The following is a 6590-nucleotide window of genomic DNA, read 5'->3' on the forward strand; positions in this document are numbered from 1 at the left end:
ACATTGGTGAAGGTATGATGTGGGTTGGGTGCCATGTTAGGGTGACGCTGGTGAAGGTGTGATGTGGGTTGGGTGTCATGTTAGGGTGACGTTGGTGAAAGTGTAACGTGAGTCATGAATGTGTGATGGGGACACTGTTGCAGTAAAGAAAGCTTCCTGTGAGTTCTCGGGAAGACCCCCTCACATCCCCTCATATCTGAGCCGTGACTCGGAAGGGCAGTGGGCCCTGGTCCTGGGCCTGGGATGGCCATCCGTGTCCTTCTGGGCTGAGCTGTCCTGGTTCTCCAGGGCTGGGGACAGTAAGCTTGGGAAGCATGCCTGTCCTGGAGACCGGGAGGCTTTAGAGGGTGAGGGCTGCAGGACACCGTCTGCCTCTGACTGCTCTGCTGAATTTGTGAATGACACACAGCTGTATAGTTCTGAGTCTCACGGGACGTCTTGACGTTTTCATTCAGTAAAAAGACTGCAGGATATTGTCACGCAGACAGGAAGGAGAAACCACCTCTGAAAGCCACCGAACCATCGTGAAAGATGCACCATTTACTGCGCTCTGCACCAGGCACGTGATGGAGTCGCCCTGGGCCTCGCTTAGACTTCTTTCATCCCAAGTTCCAGAAACAAGCTCTGGCTGGCAAAAAGCAAAAGCCAGGTGGAGACCACCGGGAGGGCAGGCCACAGGCCACGTTCTGGCCAAGGGGAATGCTGAGGACACAGGGGGCGGGAGGATGAGCTCTGAGGTGGGATGTGTGTGGGTGCTCCATGATGGGATGGTGGGGTGAGCTCTGCAGCGGGATGGGGGTATCCGTGACGGGGGGGCGCTCTGTGGTAGGCGCTGCAGTGGAATGGGGAAGCTCCATGATGGGACAGGTGGGCCCTGTGGTGGTATGAATGACTCTGTGGTGGGATGGGGGCCTCTGTGGTGGGCTCTATGTGGGATGGGTGGGCTCTGGTGCTCTCTCTCTCTGCCTCACTTCTCCAAGACTGAGCTTCACAAAGCCAGCTCACCTCGGCCACATGCTTCACTTAGCAATGGGGTGCACGGCCCCTGGTGGGGACTGAGTGGGCCACGTGGCCTCAGTGGGTCAGCATATCCCATGCTGTTACCCATGGAAGCTCTTACCTGGTGTTTGTTTTCTCCCAGAAAAGCACTGGAGTCCAAACCACAGAGGAGCAGAGAAATAGAATATCTCGTATCATTTATAAGACACTTTAGTTTTTTAAAAGGGGCTTAGGTATGCTGGGTAACATCCAGCCCTGCAGTGCTGTGAATTGGCGAACAGCCTGGCTGAGGAGCTCGTGGGGGCACACAGGTGCTCTCTGCACTGCCCACCTTACAGCTCGTCTCTGCGGTCGGCTGGGATGCCCTTGGAAAGCAGTCTGGGGCTTCCCAGTGGACAAGGACGGGCAAAACCCCGCGGTTACTGGTTTGCTGTGCAGGTGGAGATCCATCCTTTGCTGCCAGATCTTTGCTCTCTGACAACTTTTATTATATTTGTTACATTTCTTGAGATTCTTCTCACCTACAATATATTTTTTTCTCTCTGTATCCGGCAGTAAAATGGAAGGCTAGTTAGGCTATTTTTGTACATTTTCTTTTATGTTTTCTTTTTTTGAGACAGGGTCTTGCTTGTTGCCTGGGCTGGAGCGGCATGATCGCAGCTCACTGCAGCCTTGACTTTCTGGGCTCGAGTGGTTCTCCTGCCTCAGCCTCTGAGTAGCTGGGACTACAGGGGCATGCCACCACACCCAGCTAACTTTGTATTTTCAGTAGAGGTGAGGTTTGGCTAATTGCCCAGGCTGGTTTCACACTCCTGGGTTCAAGCAATCCTCCTGCCTTGGCCTCCCACAGTGCTGTGATTACAGGCATGAGCCAGTGCACCTGGCCTTCATTTTATCTGCTAAGTATTGAGAAGTTAATTAAGGTATTACAAGTTGGCAATAATTCCATGACCTAGAAATGATTAGAGTTTGTTGGTGTGTTTCTTTCCAGCCTTCTAATTATTTTAAAAATCAGAATTGGAAATTATCTTCTTTTTTTTTTTCGCTTTATATTCTCTTCTAAGAATTTACCCATATATTCAAACCCCCCTTTTATAATTTAATTGATGGATAATGTTCCTGTATGGAATATGATTAAAACATTCCCTATTGCTTGATGTGTAAGTTACCTACAAAGATGTTTGGCCATGGTTCTGTGGTTAACATATTTTTTTGAATATTTTCTGAAAATCTAGACTTTTTTTTTTCTGCAGTCAATTCCTAGGAACTGAATTATTGATTAAAGGGTGGCTTTACTTTCCTAGGGGTGGCTGTAACAAGTTACTGCAGATCAGGGGCCCAAACCGGCAAATGTACTCTTGGTGCTGGAGGCTGGAAGCCTGGAGCCAAGGTGCCCTGGGCCCTGCTCCCTCCAGAGGTGCAGGGAGGGTCCCTGCCTCTCCCGACTTCTGATGGCTCCTGGTGTCCAGGCTTGTGGCTTTTGCCGCAGCCTGCTTCTCTGTCTCCACGTAGCCTCCTTCTCTTCTCCCGAGGCCTCCTCTTCATCCATCTCAGATCTCTCCCCAGGACACATGTGAGTGAACTCACATCCCACTCAGAAAGCCCAGGGCTACCCCCTCATCAAATAGCCCCTCTTCCACACAGGCTCACATTTGTGGGTTGAAGGGGTTTTCCTGGGTCTCCCTAGAGTTGGTTAGGCCAGCTGCATGGGCGAACATTCCCGAGAGTCTGGAGGCCACTGCCAGAGCACTCTGCAGACTCACGCATCCATACTGGCTCACGTATCCACATGGGCACCACATGTGGGTACTGCCCTGCCACGTCCTCGCCCTATGAGGGGAGGTGAAGGTGACTGTGCACAGAGTGGACTCAGGGAGGACGATAGGAAAAGCAACAAAAGAAACCAAAACAAAAAGGAACAAAGAAAAGGATGGATAGAGCTGACGAAAACATTTTGAATCTTTTGTGTGTCTACAGGAATCAAACCAAGTGCATAGTGAGGTTGGAGGCACCTTCATTCTTTTCCTTAGAAGCAAGTTAATACCCTAAATATGAGGGTTTTCTTGAGTGCATAAAATGGACAAATAATATAAACAGAAAATTAATAATATGGCCACTATTTCAGTTAATAAACATTTGAAAATGGTCAAAATTGCCCGTGAGTGCTAATAGAAAACATGACTCTTAAAAACTACAAGTGAACTATTATTTTACAGATGATTAATGGCCATGCATTTTGGTGTCTCACTTCCAGGGCACCTGGCCCACGCCCCTGTCTGTGCTCCCCATCCCCTGCGAGGGTCCATCTACCCTGTGGTCCCTCACGGCTTGCTGTCTGCAGCATTTCAGGCCAATCGGAGAACACTGTGTCCCATCTTTATAAAGAGATGTAGATTCCCTATTTCAAAAGGCTTAATGGGATAGCATTTTTTAAAAAGAATTCAAGCTGGCTAAATTTAGTTTCCGAAAAATGTCCAGTCCAAAAATAGACCTATTCCGACATATTCATCACCGGCCCGTGCTCGTTGTCTGAGAAGGTGGGTTGGCGGAGTTGTGGATGGTCAGAAGTTTCTTCCTCCATCAGCAAACAGGTGTCCTCAGGTACTCTGATCTCAGGCCACCCCTTCCATGGGAAGGAGCGTTTTCCGGGTGTGACTGCTGCAGATGTATCTGATGGTCACTTTGGAGGGGATGAGCCCTCTATCCCTCTCATTCGGCCATCCCAGGCCTCATATTTTCCTCTGAGACATTACAGAAGTTGCATCGTGAGGTTAGAAAGCCCTCTCTCTGAGTTTCCTGTCTCTTTCTGGTCCTTATAGTAAGCTTTAAATTTTGCTTCATCTGTCACTTTTTCAGACCTATTTTTTCTCCTTAAAGAAGTGGTCCTTTGCTGCTAGCTGAGAAGGGTCTTGCTTCAGGGCTCTGGTGTAGCGGGGTTCTTTCCAGGCATTCATGCACCCAGTTTTCGCCTCGCTTGCTGCCTGGAGGTAAGGGTACTGGGGTGCCTGAGCCCTCTTCTCCCTTCCCTTAGATTATCACCTTAAGCCCCCTTCTCCCTTAGATAACCTACCGAAATTGTTGGTCGGCCACTTCTTCCTCACTGTGGTCAGTGTGGGCTGAATCGTTCTGTCCAGTTGCCCTGCCGTGAAGCTCGGAGGGAGAGGAGAGAGTCACATAGTCTCCAGGCCACTGGTGGGCACAGAAGGTGATGGTGGCTTGCTCACGCTCATCCCTTGCCTTTCTCTGGCCTAGTGTGTCCAGGTGGGTCTCACACCCACAGATTAAAGGGCAGAGGAGCCTGGTCTTGCCCTCCGGATGTTCACAGTTAGTGAGGAGCACAGATGTGCCAATGTCAGCAGCGCCGCCGGGCAGGCAGAGGTGCAGCAGTGCTGGGCTGGACACCCCTGCTGATGGCAGAGTCTGTGCTCACTGTGAGGTCAGAAGGAGGGGATGGGGCAGGAGGTTCTCCAGACAACCAGGCAGCTCTGTCCTTGCTGCGCAGCATGGGGGCTGCCCAGAAGATAAAGGATTAAATTCCCTCCTGAAATTTACAGGTATTGGTCGACTTACGACCTATGCAATTTACGACCATTCAACTTTACGACCACAGTCGCTAGCCACGACTGCTCCGCTGTAGATTTTTGGAAACACTACGACATTTTGATGTGTATCAAGAATATCGCTACCGCCTGGGAGGCTGTGACGACAAAGTGCATGAGTGGCATCTGGAAAAATTGTGTTAAGCGCTATGTTAATGATTTTGACGGATTTGACAGTGAACATGAGCTTGAAACGATTCGGGAAAAAATAGTAAAACTCGTTAAAGACCTTTCTTTGAAGTGTGAAATGGAAGATGTTGAAGAGTTGCTAGACAAAGAATCCAGAGAACTTACAAATGAAGAGCTAATCGAACTGGAAGAAGAAAGAGTGGCAGAAGAAGAAAGAAGAGAAGCAGAGAAAGAAGAGGAGGAGCCAGAGAGAAAGTTCACCACTAAGGGATTATCAGATGGTTTATCTTTACTGAATAAACTTCTTATACATTTCGAAACAATGGACCCAAACATCGAACGATTTGCAAGGATTGAACGGATGGTGCATGATGTGTTTCGTCCGTATCGTGAAATTTATGAAGAAAAAAAGAAACATACAATTCAGACAAAGCTCACCATGTTTATGAAAAAACCAACTCCGGTAACCCCAACTGCTGCCTCAGACGACGACATCAACGATCCACAGCCAAGCACCAGTGGCCAATAAAATGTTTCGTACGTGTTTATATATTTTGATATGTTTTGCAATTGGGAAAATGTTTCCTATGGTATTTTTTTTTTTTTTTTGAGACGGAGTTTCGCTCTTGTTACCCAGGCTGGAGTGCAATGGCGCGATCTCGGCTCACCGCAACCTCCGCCTCCTGGGTTCAGGCAATTATCCTGCCTCAACCTCCTGAGTTGCTGGGATTACAGGCACGCACCACCATGCCCAGCTAATTTTTTGTATTTTTAGTAGAGACGGGGTTTCACCATGTTGACCAGGATGGTCTCAATCTCTTGACCTCGTGATCCACCCGCCTCGGCCTCCCAAAGTGCTGGGATTACAGGCTTGAGCCACTGCGCCCGGCCTCCTATGGTATTTTTTACACCTGTATTTTGTATTTTTGTATGCACCTGTATTTTGTAATTTTGTATGTTTTGCAAATATTAAACCAGTTGTACTGGTAATGCAGTGTTTTACTTAAACCTGACAAATGTAAAAATAAGAAACAAAATGGTGTAGAGATGACACAAATAGCATAAAATGAACAAAGAAAATATGATATATAACAATAATGAAAGATAATTATGATAAAATATGACTTAAAGATTTTTATAACATCATTTCACAGTACTGTACATATAGCCTACTCAACTTATGATCAAATCATGTTACGACCGGTCTGTTGGAACCAATCGTGGTCGTAAGTCGAGCACTAGCTGTATAAATGGGGAGATGCCATGGTAGCCAGGAGGTGCTGGAGAGAGGCAGCCAGGGGGCGCTGGAGAGAGAGAGGGGCAGCTGGGAGGTGCTGGGGAGAGAGAGGCTGCAGGGGGCGGGGGGGGGGGCGAGGGGGCGGGGGGGTGGCGCTGTCCAGGAGGCCAGGCCGTGCCGGTGAGGGATGCTTGTGGCTGGCCTTCGCGGTGGGTTGGGAGGCCCTCTCGGTACTATTGCCTGGGCCCAGGGCACTGCACGTTTGGCTCCGAGCCTCCCACTCTTGCCCCTTCAAGAAGGTGACCTCCGGGTCCTCAGGGCGGCCTTCCATGGGGATGTCATCAAGTAGATCTCCCTCAGCTGCTCCCAATTATGATCACGTGAAAAGCGGCGGAGACTGCGGTCACTGTGGCCTCACCATATTTCCTCCACCTCTTTCTTGAGAGAACAGATTACAGCTAAAAGAGTCTTTTCACTTGCTGCACTTGGGTCAAGTGTTACCATGTGTCTTTTGCAAACATGAAAACAGGTGGCGAGAAGTCAGGAGTGCTTTACTGGTGGGACCCAACGTGACCGTGTAGGGCCGGATGGGTGCTGCTGCAGATGCCCCTTACGCAGAGGAGGGC

The sequence above is a fragment of the Sapajus apella genome, unplaced genomic scaffold, assembly GCF_009761245.1.
Source record: "Sapajus apella isolate SASKATOON/1434 unplaced genomic scaffold, GSC_monkey_1.0 scaffold223, whole genome shotgun sequence".
Classification (NCBI taxonomy): domain Eukaryota; kingdom Metazoa; phylum Chordata; class Mammalia; order Primates; family Cebidae; genus Sapajus; species Sapajus apella.